The sequence below is a fragment of the Tiliqua scincoides genome, chromosome 11, assembly GCF_035046505.1.
Source record: "Tiliqua scincoides isolate rTilSci1 chromosome 11, rTilSci1.hap2, whole genome shotgun sequence".
Classification (NCBI taxonomy): domain Eukaryota; kingdom Metazoa; phylum Chordata; class Lepidosauria; order Squamata; family Scincidae; genus Tiliqua; species Tiliqua scincoides.
The window spans coordinates 2,513,504-2,536,225 of NC_089831.1; the positions used below are offsets into that span (position 1 = coordinate 2,513,504).

At 45.3% G+C, this 22,722-nt stretch overlaps 1 protein-coding gene across 1 annotated transcript in view; it reads right to left on the reverse strand.

Annotated features, from left to right (window-relative positions):
- The window catches only part of SLC23A2 (solute carrier family 23 member 2), an 84,560-nt gene extending 64,764 nt beyond the window's left edge, over positions 1-19,796 (reverse strand). The window contains exon 1 of the mRNA XM_066639427.1: positions 19,664-19,796. The gene's annotated coding sequence lies outside the window, so the exon portion shown is untranslated. The remainder of the gene's footprint in view (positions 1-19,663) is intronic.
- Between the last annotated feature and the right edge of the window lie 2,926 nt (positions 19,797-22,722).

Sequence of the window (22,722 nt, forward strand, 5' to 3'; positions counted from 1 at the left end):
AGGGATTCCAGCTTGTTCCTGGACTGTGTTGTTTGGAACTTTGTCCTGCCAGGTGATGCCGAGGATGCGTCGGAGGCAGCGCATGTGGAAAGCGTTCAGTTTCCTCTCCTGTTGTGAGCGGAGAGTCCATGACTCGCTGCAGTACAGAAGTGTACTCAGGACGCAAGCTCTGTAGACCTGGATCTTGGTATGTTCCGTCAGCTTCTTGTTGGACCAGACTCTCTTTGTGAGTACCTCATGCTAATAGGTATGAAGTCATTCAGGTACTGCACTCCAGAGTATCTTGGGGGTAGCCCTGAACCCTGGTCTCCAGATAACTTTTTGGTTTCTAATTTTTGCCACAACTAGAATACCCTCACGCATCAGATGTCAGCAACCCGCTTATTCAGAAGAAAAATGAAGAAGCAAGTTCAAACTGCAAATCATTGAAATTATTCAGCTTCATGACATTTTATTTACAAAAGCACCAGGCTTGACATTGATGGGAACACTGCATTTAACCCAAGAGAAACATAACTCTACAAGTGACAAACCTGTGAATGACATCAAAAGTCATTTAAAAATGCTATTTTGATTTTCATGAATACTGTTTGATTCATGTATGAGTTTTGGAATGTATTTACATTTTGAAGTAAAAGATGGTGCAAAACAAGAATGCCAGACCAATGAAAATCTTTCCTATGTAGCATCCAGCAAGTGAAATTCATACTTTGCCACTACTTCAACTAGGCTGCTTTTCAAGAAAATTACCTCCCATTGCTAATACAGCGGGCCCTTGGTATCCACAGGGAATCTGTTCCAGGATCCACACGGATAACAAAATCAGCAGAATCTGGAATCCATGGGGTGATGGGGGGTGGCATGGTGTTGCAATTACTCACCTGGGGGCCATGCCCGGCCCTCCAGAGGTCATGTCAGTTTCTCAGCCTCCTCAGAAGACCTCCCAGAAAAGACTGGCACTTCTGTTTCATGCCAGCGACTTCCAGTTGCACCTAGAGCTGTTCTGAGGCATGGAGGTGACCACATTCAGAACACCTACAGACGCAAAAAGATGTTGCCAGTGTGAACTAGTGCCTTCCAGTAGTGTCTGGGAGGCTTTGCGGGCCCTCTGCAGCGCAAGCTCAGCAGCCATGGATGCCAAGCCCACTGGAACGAAACCCACTCCACTGATATAAAGAAGCTTGCAAGATCCCCTACTAAGACTACTTTCTGAACAGAATGCTTGAACTACAGCAGACAAGTCATACTAAATATGAGGTCTATATCTTAACACACAGATTATGGGAAGCAAAAGAGCAAACATGAAATCCTAACATGGGAAGGCAAACGTGATCTGACAGACATCTTGGAAACTTGGTGTAATGAGACCTACGAGACCGATAGGACTGGAAGGATAAATTTTACTCAAAAGGAACAGTCCCCAGCAGGAAGTGAAGTGGGAGGGGGGTTAAGTAAATAATGTATATACCAGCACATAAATCCAGGAACCAAGCCCAACAGAATCTGGGTAAGAATTAAAAGAGAGGTGTAAGAGCAATACCATTCTGGGAGTCTACGAAAGACCACCTGGCCAAACAGAAGTCACAGTAAATGCTTTCCTAGAAGAGGTTACCAAGCTTTCCAAAAGCTAAGCCGCCAGTAATAATGGAGACTTCATCCTGACGTCTGCTGGGCATCTGGGCTATCCTGACTTCTACTGAAAGTCTAAAGCTACAATCCAAGGAGTAAGTTCCATTGAACTTAATGGGACTTACTTCTGAGTAGACATGCACAGGATTTTGCTTTAAGCGCAGGTGGTCCAATACATGTTTGACATGTGTTGCGGACACCTACATCATTCAGAAGGAGGAGGAAGGCAGGTACTTTAGGGAGAAAGACATTAAATCATCTTGGAAACCTTGATATCAAGGGAAAGGACATCTAAAGGTAATTGGATCCATACTTTGGATTTTAGGAAAGTTGATTTGAATGGGTTCAGGGGAAAATTCCATCCTTTCCTACACCTAGAATGGTTAAAAGAAGAAAACAATCCAAGAGGGATGGGATTGTTTTTTTAAAGCAAGATACTGAAGGGGCAATCTCAAACAGTTCCCATGAGAAGGAAAGCTCAGAGATGTCTAATTGTGGTAGCACAAATTGCTTTCTGGAAAACTTTGGAAAGAAAGAGGAACATGCAGAAGAAGTGGAAGGATGGCACTGACAAAGGAACAGCTCACCCCACACCGGCAGGGATGAAGTCAGGAAGGCCAAAGCAAAAATGAGCTGACACCAATGAGGGATGCCCCAAACAGCAAAATGTCTGAAAGAAGAGGAAAATCAGACTAGGGGTAGGCCTGCTGCATGATGAAGATGAGGAAGTGTTAACGGGTGATGGAGAGTAGGCAGAGCTACTCTATTCTTATCTTCTGTTTGTATTTCTGCAAGGGCAAAGTGGCCCAAAGCTCAACAAATGAAGAACTGGGGGCATCATGACTCAAGATAAATAAAGACATAGTAAGGAAACACCTAGTTACTTTCAATGAATTAAGTCCCCAGGAACAGATGGGCTACACCTCAGAGAATTGAAGGAGCATGTGGATATGATCTTGGAGCCATTCTCTTGCCATCTTTGGTAACTGCTGGAGAACTGATGAGGTGCCTGAGGGCTAACAGGAGCAAAAAAAGAGAAAAAGATCTGGGAAACTACAGACTGATGCCAATACCCACAAAGATCCTGAAACAGATTATTAACATCTGTGTGTGCTTAGAAAAATAATGGGGTGATCTCCAGGAGCAAGCATGGGCTTGTCAGGAACAACTCATGCCAGGCCGATCTCCTCTCCTTCTTTGATAGACTAATTTAGGAGACCATGGGAACACTGTGGACATTGCTGAAATCTAGGCACACTAAGCTATAACACTTACCTGGGAATAAATCCCACTGAACTCAGCCGGACTTACTTCCAAGTATACTTGCCCAGGATTGCACTGAAAGTCTCTCAGGATATCCTTGCAGATAAAAGGGTGGACTAGATGCTAGTACAGTGGGCTTTCCTTATCCACGAGCTTGCCATCCGTGGATGCCAATCCCATGGCTGAGGGCCTCACAGACACTTCTAAAAGGCACTTCCGGTTTGCTAGTGTGCCCCCCTCCCATGGCTTTCATTATCTGCATAATTCAGTATCTGCGGACGGTCCTGGAATGGATTCCCCATGGAAACCAAGGGCCCACTGTACTGCTAGGTGGTTGAATAGCCAACACCAACGAGGACTATTAAATGATTCCAGCTTAACTCAGAGGGAGGTATCCAGTGCCACAGGGCACTGTCTTGGACCCTGTGCTATTCACTATTATAAGGCCATGGATAGGGGGGAAGGAAATGATTATCAGATCTGCTGATGACACAAAGTTGGTGGGGGATAGCTAATGCTGGGAAGACTGAATCAGGATTCAAAATGATCAGGACAGACTCAATGACTGAGCGAATACCAACAAGACAGAATTCAATGGAGAGAAATGCAAAGTCCTACATGTAGGGACCAAAAACAAAATAAGAGGCACAAGTACAGGATGGGAAAAATTTAGCTTAGCAGTAGCATATCCAAAAAAGATCTAATGACAGTGAACTATCAGCTGAAGATGAGCAGGCAGTGTTGATGTGACTGCAAAAGAGGTAATGCGTTCCCAGACAGCATTAGCAGAGGCACTGAATCCAGATCTACTCTATTTTGAACTATTCAGTTCCATCTTGAAATACTGCATCCAGTTTTGGGCACCACATCTGGAGGAGGACACTGAGAAGCTGAAGTAGTTTCAGAGGACAGCTAGGATGGTGAGGGGTCTAGACAAAGTCCTAAGAGGAACAGTTGCATGGAGCATGGTGTGTTTAGGCTGGAAAGAAGATTATAGGAGACTGGATAGCTGTATTCAAGTATCAGAACAGCTATCACACAGAAGACAGCAGTGCCAATGGGACATGTGCTGCATCCTGCAGTTGGGCGGCACTCACAGAGGCCTACTCAAAGTCAGGGAATGTTTGTTCCCTTACCTCACAGCTGGAAAGCAGTGACATAAGGGGTTAGGATTGCGCCCTAAATGTTGTATAGTGTTAGATTTCAAGATTAGACCTCAGCCTTCACAGACACTGGGTAGATTATCTATTTATGGACAAACAAGTCATAATTCAATTATTCTCACCACCAAATGCAATCTTAATGGCTTAGTGCAACAACCGCAATAGAGGTACATATTGCCCTTACAATGCATTTGTAAATCCCTTAGACACTGCCGATTAGAGGACACTTGTAACAACCTTTGAAGTATGTCCATTATTTAGCTACCTCATCCTTGAAAGAAGAATGTCTCATTAGTTTCAATTGCTAAGACCAGAACTTTCCATTTTTGCCTTCAAAGGAGCTCCTGCACCTTTTACTGAAAACTTTGGTGCTCTGATCCAGCTAGCCATCAAAGGTCCACCTCACAGAACATGAAGATACAATGCCTTGTGCAGTGTTACTGCTCCTGATAATCAAGAGGAGCCAGATCAGTGAAAATGGCTGTGTATTACCATCAATGGCATGCCTTCATGTGTAGAAATACCCTTCAGTGTCTTTCAGAAACGGTCCTCTGGAGGGAGCTGGAACACCTGGGGCTGAGACGAATTGACTGCTTTTGTTGCCCTCTCCTCTAGTGCAGATATAAAAGCACTTGGTTTTGCTAGGTGTCTGAGGCTAAAGGCTCTTGGCCCTTGGATCCAAGTTTAAAAATACAGCCAAGAATTCTTGTCTGAAGATTCAAGGCAAGAACATAGTTGGACTATGAAGAAGGCAGGAGCAAGCTTGGCAAGCATTTATCAACCCAGTACTGCTCCAACTTGCTGGGCAGCCTGAAAAGTTCTTGCCATCTCCAACTAGGACAGGTCAATTCAACCTGATGGGCCAGATCTCTGTTGAAGTCAAGTCTTGGAAACACTTCTATCAAATGGCTACAAACTGTAAGGCTGGAGATTCCAGTTGGATAGCAGAAATTCTTAATGGTAATGATGGTTTCGCAGTGGAGGGAGGTGGAGTGGAGGGAGGTTTGCCAAGGCAGATGGTATATTCTCCCTCACTGGAGATCCTCTCGTAGAGGCTCAACAGGTACTTGCTGGAGATACTCTAGGACGATTCCCTGCTATAGGCAAGGGATTGGGCTAGATGACCTTGTGGATTCCTTCCAACTCTATGTCAACATAGAATAACTTCTATATCTGTCAACAGCAGCCACTGGCCAGAAGAGCCACTTCAGGGGGGTGAATTCAAATGGCATTTTTTGACTCACTCATGATATTTTTCACCACCACTGTTCCAACCTGAGAGGTTCAAAGGGTCCAGGCATCTCCATGGAAGATGGAGAAGATGGAAAGGAAGAGGGCCAGGTGTCTCTGAGAGGAAGGACTACCGTTGAGTCAACTCCTTTCCGCAGATGCCTTTACCATCAGTCGACAGTGGTCACTGAATGTAACAGAGGCACACAATAGATAGCTGGTAAAGGAAACCATGAAATGGAGCTTCACCCTCTAGCAGGACCTTTCAGTAGGGCAACTTCGTGGAGAAAAGAGGACTCAAGTCTTTAGATCAGGAGTTGGCAACTTGGCATTGGCACATGCAGAGCTCAGCATGGAAGGCAAAGCCTCCCACCCAATTTGCCTTGAGCCGAACAGGGAACAGCAGAGCTTTGCCCAGCTCTGGGCAGTTGCTCAGCAACCTGGAAGTTTGACACAGACATGATAACATCATCACTGAACATCCAGCACCTTTGCTAGAAAAAGTTCTGACCCCTGCTCTACAGAGACCAGAAGTACCCCCGTTTACCTGTGACTTTGCCTCTGTCTTTATGACAATCCTTTGAGTGAGTGAGTGGCTGTCACAGCATGTATCCTGGTGCTTCTGGCTTCTCAGAGTCTTCCAAAGCTTGCTGTACGACTTTGACATATATATATATATATATGCGCCTATAGCACATAAAACAAACCACCAAGATTTTGGACTGACGATCAGCCTTAAGAAAACACAGGTCATGGTTCAGGATGTGGACTCACCTCCCTGCATTACAATCTCTGCACATGAACTGGAGGTTGTCCATGACTTTGTGTACCTTGGCTCAACAATCTCCGACACTCCTTCTCTCGATACCAAGCTAAACAAGTGTATCGGCAAAGCAGCTACCACGTTTTCCAGACTCACAACAAGAAGCTGGTCCAACAAGAAGCTGACGGAACATACCAAGATCCAGGTCTACAGAGCTCGCGTCCTGAGTACACTTCTGTACTGCAGCGAGTCATGGACTCTTCGCTCACAAAAGGAGAGGAATCTGAATGCTTTCCACATGCACTGCCTCCGATGCATCCTCGGCATCACCTGGCAGGACAAAGTTCCAAACAACACAGTCCTGGAACAAGCTGGAATCCCTAGCATGTATGCACTGCTGAAACAGAGACACCTGCGCTGGCTCGGTCATGTCATGAGAATGGATGATGGCCGGATCCCAAAGCATCTCCTCTATGGAGAACTCGTGCAAGGAAAGCGCCCTACAGCTAGACAACAGCTGCGATACAAGGACATCTGCAAGAGGGATCTGAAGGCCTTAGGAGTGGACCTCAACAGGTGGGAAACCCTGGCCTCTGAGCGGCCCGCTTGGAGGCAGGCTGTGCAGCATGGCCTTTCCCAGTTTGAAGAGACACTTGCCCAACAGTCTGAGGCAAAGAGACAAAGAAGGAAGGCCCATAGCCAGGGAGACAGACCAGGGACAGACTGCACTTGCTCCCAGTGTGGAAGGGATTGTCACTCCTGAATCGGCCTTTTCAGCCACACTAGACGCTGTTCCAGAACCACCATTCGGAGCGCAATACCATAGTCTTTCGAGACTGAAGGTTGCCAACTCCACTGAAATATCTGTGAAACAGAAATGGTCAATTTACTTGGAAATTTGAGCTAGGAAAGTATTTTAACTGTGATTTTCGTGTTCAACGACCAAAAATCTATAAAGGATGGCTAACTTTGTTTTTGTTAAAAAAAAAATTAAAATTTGTTGAACAGTGTTATCCACTATTGTTGTATGTATGTGCAAGCTCCTGGTTTTAGAGGTAGGTTACCTCAGATTGCCAAATGCAGGGGAGGGCACCAGGATGCAGGTTGTTGTCTTGTGTGCTCCCTGAAGCATTTGGTGGGCCACAGAGAGATACAGGAAGATGGGCCTTTCGCCTGATCCAGCGGGCTGCTTACATTCTTATGTTGCTGTCACTGCTGCATCATCCACATGAATCATGGCACTTACAGTTGCATCCTCAACATTTAATTGCACAGTTGGAGAGGCAAAGATGTAGTCTATCCTAGTAGATGTCCTATGCATGGCTGACAAAAGGTATAATTTCTTTTCTTGGAGTTAAGTAACTTCTACCGATCTTCCAAATTCTATGATCTTAGCCATGTCCTCAATATTTGTGGTGTTTGGATGTGCTTCAGATTTTTACTGGAGGAGTCTAATAAAGGGTGACTGACTGACTGCATTGAAGACTCCAAGTACCACATTTCTCTCTATCCAATTCTGCATATCTAATATCATTTGCTCATTAAATTGCCTCTGGGTGCTATTGGGAAGGGTGTATAAATCCAAAGATGGTAGTTTTATTTTGGAGCTCACCTTTGACAAATATGTCAAATCTCCCATTTCATTTGAAAAAGAAATTTTTAGTATATGCCAATCATAACTTTTGCTCTTTATCTTGGCTATGACATGGTAAAAATGGCCTTTATAGAGTTTTGCATGATATTTTTCCTGTTTGTTTTATTAAACAGGTTTTTCTTGAATGTATATGAACTGGTTTTTGACACAATTGACCTTTGAGACTTGTTTCTTTAACAGGATTATTCAGTCCAGCAACATTCAGAAACAGTATTTTAATTTTATTATTGTTTATTGTGATATGAAGTAGGATGCTGAAGTTGTGAAGGGAGAAGGAACTAACCTCAAAATTTCAGTTTCATTAAAGCAAGTAATAACATTCTGGTGTACAGTTTATAAATCTAAAACAAACAATAGAAGATAGCTCAACTAAACTCTGTAAAAAGTTGTGCAACTGCAGCTTTCCCAATTCTGTGTAGGTGCCAATGCGCACAGTAGTTGGCAACCTTCAGTCTCGAAAGACTATGGTATCGCGCTCTGAAAGGTGGTTCTGGAACAGCGTCTAGTGTGGCTGAAAAGGCCGATTCGGGAGTGGCAGACCAGGCCGATTCGGGAGTGGCTGAAAAGGCCGATTCGGGAGTGGCAGACCAGAAGGGCAGAAGGTTTGGTCCAGAGGGTAGAGCTGTTTTAAGCCCAAAGACAACATCTGAAGGTTGCTGGTTCAAGAACACAGGAAGCTTCCCTATGTGGTGAGACTTCAAAGCTGTTGAGCTAAGCTCTTGAGTGGGAGACAAGAAGCTGGCTGCAACTATTTCTCACTGTGGAGGGCAACAAAGCCAGAATGAAGACCAGACAGAAAAAGATCTACCTGGAAAGTAATGTGTTCTTGAAAGAAAGAACTTCTTTGTTTATTGCAAAAATCCCTTGGGGGTTTAGAGAAAGCCTGCCCATGTAAACCACCTTGAATAAAGCCAAAGGAGCAATCCAATGGCCAGAAAGATGGTATTTAAATATTATTATTACTATTATTATTATTATTATTATTATTACTACTACTACTACTACTACTACTACTACACCATTGATTGCTAAACCTTTCAGCTCTGGGACCCACTTTTTTAAATGACCATCTATCATGACCCACACAGCTTTACTAGACAAAAAAGGGATCTGGAAAGAAAAAATATTTTTATTTATTAATATTTAATAAATTATTAATAATAATAATCAGGGTCCTGTGCTCCCAAGGCTGCTAGAGACCTTACATACTGTATAGCAGTGGTTCTCAAAGATTTAGAATCAGGATTCACTTTTTAGAATGAGAATCTGTCAGGACCCACCGGAAATGATGTCACTACCAGAAGTGACATCATCAAGCAGGAAATTTTTAACAATCCTAGGCTGCAATTCTACCCACACTTACCCAGGAGTAAGTCCCATTTACTACTGTTGTTAAAATAATATACTTAGTAGCTTGTTCAAAATACAGGTCACAGACCATGGTAGTATTAAGTCTAATATAGTAAAAATAAAATATTGAAATGAATGGGGACCCACCTGAAACTGGCCCGTGACCCAACTAGTGGGTCCTGACCCATAGTTTGAGAAACAATACTATACAGTTTACAGTATATAGGTGCAGATATTTGCTAGATTCTCTTTAGAAATGGAGTTTAAAGACTGTTCCCCCAAATTTTTTTACAGTCATTCCAGGGTACTCAGAAGGCTGGAATGGAGAAAAAGGTCTGCAGTCAGGGACTTCCAGGCCAGACAAAAGGCTGAAACTGGGTTCACATGTGATCTACATCATGCCAATTACTAGAGAAAATGGGAAAATGTGACATTTAATTTGGGGGTATGAAGAGGACCTCATGAAGAGGCATTCCAGCCACGAGAGCAGTTTCTCCATCTGCATTTCCTGCAGCTGTAATTTTGTTCTGCAACTTGGGCAAGAGTGTTTGCAAAGTATTTAAAAAAAATTTCAGAAACATTTCACGACCCACCAAAAATCAACTTGTGATCCACTGGTGGGTCTCAACCCACATTTTGGGAACCAGTGGTCTATGTAACACACACACACACACACACACACACACACTCAAGAAAAAAATGCAAATTTTTAAAATTCTATTTTGTTTTAAAGAAGAGCACAGAGTGGTGCAGAGGCTTCATTTGACATATCTTCATGAATTCTCCTTCCAATATTAATACTGCATCATATCGCAGAGTGAGAAACAGCCACAGAGATCATCTAGTTCAACCTCCTATTCAGCAACTTCAGCATCCTGAAAGGTGGCTGTGTGGCTGCCACATGAAAATCTTCAACCAAAGAAAGTCTGCAACTGCAAGAGACAGATGGTTCAGCGCTGGACAGCTCTTCCTGTAGGACATTCTTCCTCGCGTCTAGCCTACATCTAATTCCCAGTCGTTTCAGCCCATTGCTGCTCGTCCTGCTCTCACGACCCACAGTCCTGCCTGACTTCAACATGAAGCCCTTCAGATACTTTTAAGACAACTGTTTGAAGATATCTTCCCTTCGTCTTTTCTGCTCCAGACGAAGTACAACTATTAAGAATATGTGTGTGTGTGTGTGTGTGTGTGTGTGTGTATATATATATATATATATATATATACACATATACATATACATACACACACCACTTTTCAACAGAAAGTAATTTACACACCAAAACAAATCAATACATTTACAAAGCTCTTTTAACCATTCTTCATAAGACTTGGTTTTCAGATTCCTCACCATTCATAAGAACATAAGAACAGCACCGCTGGATGGCCTCCTGTGAACTTTTCCATGTCCTTAAAATGTGGTGCCCAGAAATGGATGCTGTATTCCAAGCAATATCCGACTACGGCAGAATAGTGTTAAGCTATTTCTTTTCATAACGTGGATGTTATGTGTCTGTTGATGCAGCCCACAATTGCACTGGATGCTTCTTGCAACTGCATCACACTGCTGGCTCAGGTACAGCTTGTGGTCCACTAAGCCTGCAATTCTATTCACTTACCTAGGAATAAGGAGCTTGGTCCCTGAACACTGAATACCTTGGTTGACTGGAGGGCATTTATCAGCACTCACTGGGAACAGTTGTTCAACCAGCTTTGAACCTACCTAGCATTAGAACCATCTAGTTCACACTTTACCATTTTATCCACAAGGATATCGTGGGAGACTTTGTCAAATGCTTTGCTGAAATCTAGATATACTATGTCCACACAACATTTTCATGGCCTGCCAAACCAGTCACTCTATCCAAACAGGAGGTTACGTTAGTCTGGCATGATTTGCTCTCGCCAGACCCATACTAACTCCTAAAAATTATGACATTATTTTCTAAATGCTCACAGATATTCCATTTACAGCCTAATCCTAACCAACTTTCCAGCACCAATGCAGCTGTGCCAACTGCTGTGCCAACCAATGCAGAGGGTGTGCACTGCATCCTCTGATGGAAGGGGCAGTCACAAAGGTCTCCTCTAGCTAAGGGAACATTTGTTTCCTTACCTTGGAACTGCATTGAGAATGCATTGGCACCAAAAAGTTATTTAGAATTGGGTTGTTGATCATCTGTTCCAGAACCTTCACAAGTGCTGATGTCAAGCTGACCAATCTGTAATTTTCTGGATCCTCCTTTTTAAAGATGGGGACAACATTTTCTCTTTAGTTCTCTAGCACCTCCAGGAGCTTTCAGATATGACAGTGACTCCAAAATCACAGCCCATCTTCCCAGCACTATTTCCTCTGCATAAACATATGAAGATATCTTATACCAAATCAGATCTTTTGACTAGATGTTTTCTATTCTGAAAGGCCACAGTTCTTCAAGGACTCAGATAGCCTTGCTGGAGATACCAGGGGTCTAAATGTATGAAGAAGCTGTTTTACCACTGAGTTACAGGCCCTCCCCAAATATAGATATATGCCAAAACAGAATCATGGGAGAGTAAGGAAACTTCCATGTTCATCTCAAGGAGGAGCACCACAACCGTGGCAGCATTTCAGCACCACTGAGCAAAGAAAAAAAAAACAATTGTACAACTACGAAATGAAGAGAAAAACTTCTGTGCTTTTATGAAACATTAGTTCCAATTCCATCGACCTGAACACTAAAGGACAAAGTACTTCAAAGCACAGCTAAGACCATAAAGACACAGTTTTATAACTCTTGACACCCAGTCAAGTCAATTATCTGTGGATTCCAACAGAACATTTAGATTTTGATGTCAAGAACTGAGGTTTAAAATTGCAGAACACTTTCAATTCAAGAAAGCACTTCATATCAGCCTCAGCTTTATTGCCGTTGGACTTATCATGTTGCAGGGAGAAAAAAAGCTGCAGGCAGATGCTTTGAAAGGCGCATAAACAGTGTTTGAGAACTGTACCTCAATAATTTTCTAATCCAGGGGTCTTTGCCAGTTGGGTCAGAAGCCAAAAGTGATTTCACAACCAGACCTTAGGACAGGGGTGTCAAACTCGTTTCATACTGAGGGCCGAATGGCATTCATGATGCCTGCTCAGGGCCAGAAGTGATGTTGTTAGGCAGGAAGTGATGTCATTAAACAACTCATAACCAAAAATTAGCACTTTTTCTCACTTAGGAATTCATTAACTTCAAATAACAAGAGAAAACACACAAATCTTTTTCATATTTCAAGATATGGGAGAGCCCAATTTTTGTGAGGGCTGCCCTCTTAGCAGTAACACCTCAGCACTGCCCAGCAGCTGAGAGCTTGAGGGCCGGGTAAAAAGCTTCCATGGGTTGCATCTGGCCCCTGGGCCTTATGTTTGACACCCCTGCCTTAGGAGGTTGTCGTTGAGAAAACTAATTTCTTTTCAGGTTCAGAGGTTTGCACAGTTTGAATGGTAGCCAGGGTTAGGAATCCTAAGTGAAGTAAATCTGCTGGAGACTGGCTTTGGAGAGATGTTTCGGCCAGCTCTCATCTTTAGTGGCCTTCCCCAGTCTCCCAACTATCTGCCACTCTTCCCTGTGGCATGTTCTTCAACTTGGCTTCTCTTTCTACTGCAGTGATTTTTAAAAGTCATTTCTCCCCAGTATTGCATATACGCAACTGGGACCAAACATGTTCCAGAACATATTGTCCCAGACAAACATATTCCCAGAACGTATTGAGAACAAAACGGCTAATATTATAATGCCATTGTACAAATCTATGGTAAGGCCACACCTGGAGTATTGTGTCCAGTTCTGGCCGCCGCATCTCAAAAAAGACAAAGTGGAAATGGAAAAGGTGCAAAAGAGAGCAACTAAGATGATTACGGGGCTGGGGCACCTTCCTTATGAGGAAAGGCTACGGTGTTTGGGCCTCTTCAGCCTAGAAAAGAGACGCCTGAGGGGGGACATGATTGAGACATACAAAATTATGCAGGGGATGGACAGAGTGGATAGGGAGATGCTCTTTACACTCTCACATAACACCAGAACCAGGGGACATCCACTAAAATTGAGTGTTGGGAGAGTTAGAACAGACAAAAGAAAATATTTCTTTACTCAGTGTGTGGCTGGTCTGTGGAACTCTTTGCCACAGGATGTGGTGATGGCGACTGGCCTGGACGCCTTTAAAAGGGGATTGGACATGTTTCTGGAGGAAAAATCCATTACGGGGTACAAGCCATGATGTGTATGCGCAACCTCCTGATTTTAGAAATGGGTTATGTCAGAATGCCAGGTGCAAGGGAGGGCACCAGGATGAGGTCTCTTGTTAGCTGGTGTGCTCCTTGGGGCATTTGATGGGCCGCTGTGAGATACAGGGAGCTGGACTAGATGGGCCTATGGCCTGATCCAGTGGGGCCTGATGCATGTTCTTATGTACACCTGTGGGCCGGACAAAAATGGGTTAACCAGTGTGCTGTGAAAGGTCTGCAGGTGTGCCAAGGGAGTTTGAACCAGTGTTGAAAATTGCTAAAAGACTCTTCCAGGTTTTGTGACTGTTTCTATGGCAACTGTACGTCATAAGAAATTGTTTCTCTTCTCCAATAGAGGAAGACAATTTGTGACGACAGTTACTGTACAAACAGAGGCACAAAACCAGAGTCTCCCAGAAGTTGGAAGTGACATCACAAGAGGTGACCATAGAGAAGGCCATAGGCTCTATCTGAATTTCAAAATCAAGTGCACACTGTTGATATTTCACTCTTAACTCTCCTCACAACTGGCCTTGGTGGAAAGAAGAGGCAGAATGACACATTTGCACTCTTCTTATCCACTGAGCTCTTGATAGCGGGTCCCATGTTGCAAGTAGGAATTTCAAGTGGATCTCAGCTTTTGACAAGACCACTGTTCTAATCAGTCTCTGAAACCATCATCCCAAACCCTTCAGTATCAACCTCCTGGCATTGCTGGCAATTAAACAGTCAAAATAGTTAAATTTCTATTCCAATACAAAGAATGACATTATCTAAGAAAAAAGTACTACTTGTTAAGAAAAAAAAACCAGACAAAAGTTCAAAACATATTCCTAATGCCCCAAATGAAACTGTAGGGACTCCAAGAAAAAGATCATAATCATTTGGGTTCTGCAAAGGTTTATATATCTAAAGCTTTAGATATACGCCATATATATATGGTGTAGGACAAATCAGTATCAATATTTATGGTATCCAGATTTTTTTTTTTTAAGCATCAGGGCACAAAGTCTCACATCATAAACTCAAAAAACTTTATCAGAAATACTTGTATTCATGCACAGAAAGATCACAACGTATGAATTTCCTTTGGAGAAAGAGCCTTGAAAGACAAGACTGGATGCATCAAATTTGGAATGGTGTTGCCTTACTCACATAGTGGGGAATTTTTAACCTGACAAATGTACAAACCTCAAGATTTCACAATATCATGTCAGAATAATTTGATAATTATTGGATGTTTGGCCTTCCGTCATTTTGAGGAGAGCTGAATACTACCTCAAGATCCTCAAACCTCTACAATTTCACACACACAGTGTTATTGGGAAGAATTTGTACAAGCCATTGCAAAATTAAAGGAAGGCCTTCTGATCAAATCCTATTCTGCTTTCATTGCAACACAGCTTGAAAGACAGCAATGAAACGCACCATGCAACTCGTTTTCAATGCTTTATTATTTAATTCTTGTCTTTAACTACATCACAGTGGATGGTCCCATGCTTACAGTGACTGTAATATCCTCTTTTGGAAGATTTCAAGTAAAACAAAATGTACACTTTAAACCCTGGAGCTATTTACAGACTAAGAACTCAAAAATGCAGAGTGCTCATTTTAGTTTCATTTTTTTGCTTGTAACGTATAGAGGTCAAAGTACTCCGGTGCAGCATCTGAACACCTGGCTAAATGTTGAAAGACATCTTCATGCATTGGCTCATTGAAAGGCTCATTGAAAGTTTCTTCCAAGCAAGTTGATATTCTTGGAAAATCCCATGTTCTGTTTTACAAACTGAGGGTCAAAACCTAATCCAATTTTCCAGCGCTGGTGCAGTCGTGCCAATGAGGTATGCACTGCATCCTGCAGGAGGGGAACAGTCACTGAGGCCTCCTCCCTGGCAGGGAGCATTTGTTCCCTTTTCTCAGGGCTGCTTTGCTGTTCCACCAGCACTGTAAAGTTGGATAGGACTGGGCCCTGAGTTTGAGCCAACAATACTGCAGCATAAGCAAATGGGGTCTTAACTGCTATTAAACCAGATAATTTAGATTTCCTTTTTACAAATAAGCTGAAGTTACAAACCAACCAAGAGGCCTCTGATTTTAGCCACAGCACTTCCAGGATACTACAGATTACTATTTCTCTAACAGCCATCCCTGAACTTATGGGCCTTGTACTGCCAATTCCTTTCTTGGGGTGATCGACCACTAGCACTGCCAGACAGCAAAAAGGAGCCATCAAAGGCAATTGATTGGACTTCTCATAGTGTGGTAGGATTTTTCCCATGAATTACCCAATGCACCCTTGTTCCTCCTGCATTAGTAGCAGCCCTGTAAAGGTTATGCCGTTCTTTGCTGTTCCACCTTTTCCCCAGATCATTCTGTTCTCTCCCAAGGATGTGCTTTTACTGCAGTTTCAGCACAGTATCCCTCATCTGAGGAGCACCAACATTTCCCATTCTAAGTGACAGCAAGAAGCACTCTAGCCACTGAAAATCCAGCAGACATTGATCCAACCATCTTGGAGGTCAACACAATTGGGTTTGACCAGGAAAGCCTATTATTTCAGCCATTCATGGCAAATTCACAGATTGATTCTAGTTCCTCTTTCTCAGCTCCCTGCTCTACTAGAGAATTTTCAATGAAAATGGGTAGTTGGGACTAGTCAGTTGTCCAGGAGCGACAGCATGCAAATTGCACAGAAATGGAATAATTACCATGGAATTTAAGCACATCAGCTAATCCTGCATTAAGAGAAGCATGTGACTGCACTCACAGAATCTCAACTGCTGCTTTTTAAAAATCAATGTGAAGAAAAAACACATCTCACACCTCAAAACTGATTTTCAGAAACCAATCTATTTTGTATTCGCCTGAGAATTTTGCCCACATCCAAGAACATTCCACAGAATCTAATTATAGCCCTTTACACAAGTTACTTGCCTCACCATTTATGCACTATGCTGCCCATGAAGAATAAAAAAAACACCAGCCTTAGGAGGAGATCAAGGTTGTGTTAAGAGCTTATCTTTGGAGAGCAAGGGAATCATGTCAGTTTCACAATGAAGAGTTGAAAAGTACTGTAGTGTGAACATGTTACTGTTTAAGAATAAGTGTATTGATAAAGTCTACTAGGAAGCCACTTAGACGATACACTTGCTTTGCAAGCCTTAATCGTGCTGCTCTCTGAACAATATCATTTCCTTTAATTCCTTCTAATAAAAATATTTTACAATACACAGGAAATGCACATTCTTGTGCCCTCCTACCACAGGAAAAAGATCAGACAGAGAAAGTGGTCCATGAGTGCAGGTGAATTAGCCTAAATTCATCATCCAGTTTACAAGCTTTACATGTCTGCTCCCCCATTTTGTGTCACAGAAAGACGGGCACACACAAACAAAAAAAGAGGTTACACCCACTACAATGTTTTAAAAAAACCATTTTTAATTAGACAGAAGATTCTCACTAGCACTAGACCACTTCGCTCTCCTTATCCTTTCCAACAGTTAATTTGAAAGCAACAAGCCTGCAGTAATTAGCTCAATGTTTGCTCTTCTAGCACACAGGGAATGGATAGGATGCTATTATTAAATAAACAAGGGAACAAAATGAGGCTAATATCTGCCAGGATATCAAGACATTATCATCTGAGGTGCAAGGTAGCAAAGCACACGGAAAAATGGCAGAATCTAGCAGAAGCTATCATATGATTAAAAATATCTTTGATGGAACACCAGTAACAGACAAACTAAACAGATGTTTGGTTAATATAAAAACAAAAGCGCCTGTGTAGGTGTAGGAAATGGGCTGCTAAAAGTAGAAAACCAGAATAAAATCAGCTGTGGGGGTGGGGCGAAAAGGAGAACCAAAACTGCTCATTTTGGAAGACTGTGTAATGGGGCAATGGGTATGGCCAGAAAGAATATAATTTGGCATTTACAAAAATCTCTCTGCACTAGCATGACTGAGGCAAAAAAAGGAGAGAAGGGACAGCAGGATGCCTACAGACAGAGAATGGCAGGATGGAAAGAAGAGGTGATGGGGGAGTCTCTGGACACACTGCAAAGAGGAGTTCAAGGGGGGGTGTGGCTGCTGTGCAAACAGCAGCTGCATTACTAGAGAGAGAGAGAGCACACACAAGAGCAATGCATGAAGGTTTCCAAGCACACCTGGGTCCCGTTAGGGAGAAGGGCGGGATAAAAATAAAGTTTTATTATATTATTATTATTATATTATTCTGGGGGTGGGGCAAAAAGGAAGCAATTATGCATATTATTGAGATGGGGATAGAAGAGGGAAGAAGTTACTGCATACTACAGGATTCAGGTGCAGAAAGAGAACAAGAGGCTTGCATTTGGAATATTAGCTAATAGAGGAGGGAGGGAGCCTATCTTTCCAAGGAGACAGAACAAAATGGAAGGAGATAGAGAGAAATACAGGGCAGATATAAAATATGGGGGAGGGGGGTTATAAAGAAAAGATAAGGGGCATTGTGCCAGAACATGGTAATGCCTGGAGGAAGGATAAGACCCCTTGAAAGGATGGTGGAAGGGTAATATGGGTAACAGAAGGTAAAGTTTAAACATGGGGGGTTGCTGAGTGTGAAGTGGGATGCCGGGCAAATGGAAAACAGGTCAGCTACCCAGGAAGGAGGAGAGGCAAGGGAGACAATGCAGAGCATCAGAAGGGAGAAAAAAGAGACTGGATAGCAAGATAGCTACATGCATGTGTGTAGCTAGGCATGTCTACTCAGAAGTAAGCCCCACTATACTCAATTGAGCTTACTCCCATGTAAATTAGGGTAGAATTGTCATGTATACACACACTAGATAGACAGATGATAGAGGGATGAAGATAGATGGATAGATAGCATAAGCCTCCAGGGAGAAGGGGTGTGTGGGTATGGTGATGCTGGGAGGCCAGAGAAAAGTCAGCAACCTGGGGGAGAGATCAAAAACATTGGGGAACAAGGGATGCAGTGGGGGGTCAGATGGTGCACATGTGTGACCAACAGATGGTCACGTGTGACCAACAGAATGGGTGACAGGATACCTACATATGTATGAGTACATATGTGTACACATATGCAGGCAGTTTAAATGAGTGGGGGCATGGGCTGATGGGGATGAGCGATGCTGGAGGAACAGGAAAAACCAGCATCCCTGGGAGGGACCAAAAGCAGTGGGGGGGTGCAGCAGAGGGGGAGATGAGGCACTGCACATGTATGGCCAAGGGAATGGGTGGCAGGAGATCTACACATGCATGTGTGTGTGTATGTAAATGTATGCATGCATAGACAGAATAAGTGGGGGGGCAAGGCCTGGTAGGGCTAGTGATGCTGGGAGGGCAGGGGAAAGGCAGCATCCCTTCCGGGGCTGGAGACACAAGGCAGCAGGTGGGGGGATGTAGGGAGGGATGAGGTGGTACACATGTATGACCAAGGGAATGGGTGGCAGGAGACCTATACATATATGAGTGCATATGTGTATATATACACAGAGAGAACACAGTGCATGCGTGTACACAGAGAGAATGAGCATGAGAGGGCACAACCTGGCGGAGTTGGGTGATGCTGGCAGGCCAGGAGAAAGCCAGCATCCTTCAGGGGCTAGTGGAAGTGAGGGGAGGTAGTGAGAGGAGGGGAGTCAGAGGTAGTGAGGGATGCAGCAAGGGGAGGGTGAGGCAGTGCACACCTGTGACCAAGAGTAGGGATGGCAGAAGACCTACACGTGTATGAGTGCACGCGTGTTCATGTATGTGTGCATAAACTGAATGAGCATGGGGAGCATGGCCTGGTGGGACTGGGCAATGCTAGGGGGCCAGGGGAAAGGCAGCATCCCTGCAGGGGCTAGAGAGACAAGGCAGTGGGTGGGAGGGGATGTAGGGGGAGTGAAGTGGTGCACAGGTGTGACCAAGGGAATATGTGGCAGGAGACCTACATGTGTAGAGTGCGTGTAGGTACATGTATGCATGCACAGACAGAAGGGGGGGCAAGGGCTGGATGATGCAGGGGTGCCAGAGGAAAGGCAGCATCCCCGCAGGGGCTAAAGAGACAAGTCAGCAGATGGGGGGATGTGGCGGGAGGTGGTGGTCATATGTGACCAAAGGAATGAGTGGCAGGAGACTTACACGTGTATGAGTGCACGTGTGTACACGTATGCGTGCACCGAAGGGGGGCCACGGCCTGGAGGCAGCAGAGGAGGAGGGACGAGGCGGTGGCGTGCGGGTGACCAGGGGAGGCCTACACGTGTGTGAGTGCACGTGTGAACGGACATGCGTGCACAGACGAGAGCATGGGGGGCTGGGGGGCCCTGGAGGGGAGAGAGACCCGGCCTGCCTGCCTGCCCCCTCCCGCCCCCACTCACCTGCCATGGCCGGAGGGGCCTGCAAATGGCGGCGGCCGTGCCAGGCCCTGCTGCTGCTGCTGCTGCAGCCGCGCTCCCTCGGAGGAGAGCCGGGCGGGAGCGCTGCGGCCGAGGAGCCCTGGCGGCGGCAGCATGGAGAGGAGAGCGGCGCAGCGCAGAGCAGTGGAGGCCGGCGGGGCCGTGACGGGGGCGGGGCACGGCGAGCACCGCCCCCAAGATGGCGCCAGGCCGCCGCCCCCGCCTCGCGAGCGCCCCCTCAGGAGCGGCCTCGCTCAAGCCCGCTGGCTGCAAGGGGGTCCTCCCGAGCAGGCTGCCAGGCGGGGTCTTGGCGGGGGGCCCTTGTGGGCCTTCACCACGCCCAGTCTGGGCTCGGGGGTGAGGCGAGGCAGGTGAGGCAGAGCCTCCCCACCAGAGTCCTTCCAAACCCACGCCTGGGTTGAGCGCCTCACGTGGAGGTGGTGCTTCTCAAAGGACTCCAGTGGGGAGGCTCTGCCTCACCTGCCTCACCTCACACAGCAGCACCTTTCAAAGGACTCCAGTGAGGGGGCAGTGTGTGTGTGTGTGTGCTGACCTATAAATGTCAGTGCATGTGTCACACACACACACACACACCTCTAAGAGCACAAGCCTATGCATGTCTACTTCGAAGTAAGCCTCTCTGTGTTCAATGGGACTTACTCCCAAGCAAGTGTGCATAGGATTTCAGTCCTATGCACCAGCCTCCTGGAGGTGTCTACTCAGAAGTAAGTCACGTTGTGTCCCCTGAGGCCTACTCCCAGGAAAATGTGCATCGGGTTACATGACCAAAGGCTGGTTCCTCATCATGGAGTCGGTGGCAGTCCTTTCAGCACACTTTTCTGGGAGTAAGCCCCATGGAGCACAATAAAATGTATGCATAGGATTGGGCTCTAAGAGCCCCAGCCTAGTGGGGGTGTCTACTCAGAAGTAAGTCCCATTGTGTCCCCTGAGGCTTCCTCCCATAAAAATGTGCCTAGGGTTACACAGCCATAGGCTGGTTCCTCACCATGGAATCAGCAGCAGTCTTACGCTATGCGCACTTTCCTGGGAGTAGGCCTCACGGAGCACAATGGAACTTAGAGGAGCCCAGAGGTGTTGCAAGGAGAGTGCCACCAGGAGAGTCAGGAGACCAGATTTGGCCTCTGCAGCACCAGTGGATAGTAAGGTTTGTGCCGGCCTGCCTCAGCCAGTGTAGGGGTCTGGGGGGGGCGGGTTCCATGGCAGGGGAAGGGCGAGCAGCAGGCAGGTCAGGGACAGACCAGGCCTGGGAGGGCGTTGGTGCCAGAATCCGGCACTTGGACTGAATCCTAACCCCCCTCCTGGGTGGCCCAGCTTAACGCTGGGCTGCTCAGATCAAGTTGTCCAGATCCAAGTAGCCCCATTTGGCCCAGTGCCAATTACTTCCCCTTGCTCCGAGTTGCGCCACAGCCAGCCCCAACCCTGCTCTGGATGCGGCACAGGCCTGCCAGCCTGCCTCCTCCAGGACAGGATGTGATTGGGCTGTTACTCATGGCCTCTGAGAGGAATTTTATCAAGGGGTACAAAGTTTCTTTTGGGCCCCTTTCCCCTCTCCAATGGATCAGAATTTCATACAATCATTGGATCATAATCTCTGTGAATTACAATACAGATGGGGCCTCAGTATCCATGGGGAATCCATTCTTGGACTGTGAATAATCTAATCTGCAATTTTCAGCCCCATAACCATTCCAAAGGGGACTGCAGCCCCTAGAGGGCTTCCCCAGGCCTCAAAATGCCCTATATTGCTTAAAAAGGAAACCAGAAATAACATTTTTTCAGACAAAACAGTCAGTCTGAAGCCTGCAGAGGCAGCAGGCAGACACCCACTGCCTCTGCAGGCTTCAGAAAGCCTTCCTGAGGTGACCAGAGCACAGCTCCAGTCGCCTTCAGAGGGCTCAGGTGGGGTGCACTATGACTCAGTGGGAGTCTGGGGACCCATGCAGAGCCAGATCCACAGATACTGGATCCGTGGATACCGCAAATCCATGGATATTGAAGCCCTACCTGTGTATAAAACTACATAAGGCTTATGCAAAATGCAATTACCAGTCTTTGTACAATATATGCCAGCATTTTCTGAGATCCCAGGAAATTTCCCGCTGCCCTTCTTTGACTCCCAGGCCCCCTTTCTGACCCTGTTGCCAGGTACAGTGTACCCCACTGCACCCCTCATGGGCCCTGTTGGGATCAGAAAATGCCAGCTTTGCTTGGAAATTTTTTATTTTCCCAAGCACAATTGGGAAATTTTATTTTCCCAAGCACAATTGCTTTTGGGCATCCCCTGCAGATGGATGCTGTTTTCTGGAGAATCCAGACCAATCCTGAGGAGCAATCTGGGCGATATTAAAGTGCTGCATTCATTCATGGTGCAATTGTATACTTCTAAAATGCCAATCTGAAATGCCAGTGTAGGATATGGCACATGCTTTTGGATGCCAGATCTATGACAGTCTTGCCATTGCAGCCCCAATTCCACAGATGGAAGTGCCACAGATGCTGATACAACACCATGTTGATGTACCTCTGATGCTAGCGCAACTACCATCAGAGCAAACCTCCAAATGGGGAGGGGAGAAGAACATGGGTGGGACAAGAAGTCTACTTATGAAAAAACATACTGTACTTTCCTTTTGCTAATTCAAGTCTCTGCCAGGTGAGCCCAAGTTCTACCTCTGGGGGAGAGGGGGATAAAGCCTCTCCACACCATGCATAATTTTATGAGCCTCAATCATTGTGTGCCCCCCCACCTTTTTATAACCTGAAAAGTCCTAAACACACTAGCCCAGTGATTTTCAACTGGTGTGCTGTCACACTGGTGTGCTGCGAAAAGTCCACAGTGTGCCATGGGAGTTTGGAGCATGGGATTGAAAATCACTGAAAAACTCTTCCAGGTGCTGCAGCTCTGTTTCTAGGGCAACTATCAATTGTAAAAAATTATCTCCTCCACTCTACCGGCAGAGGAAGAGGGACAGACAATTGGTTATTACAGAGTTGCCCTAGAATCAGAGCCATGGAACCTG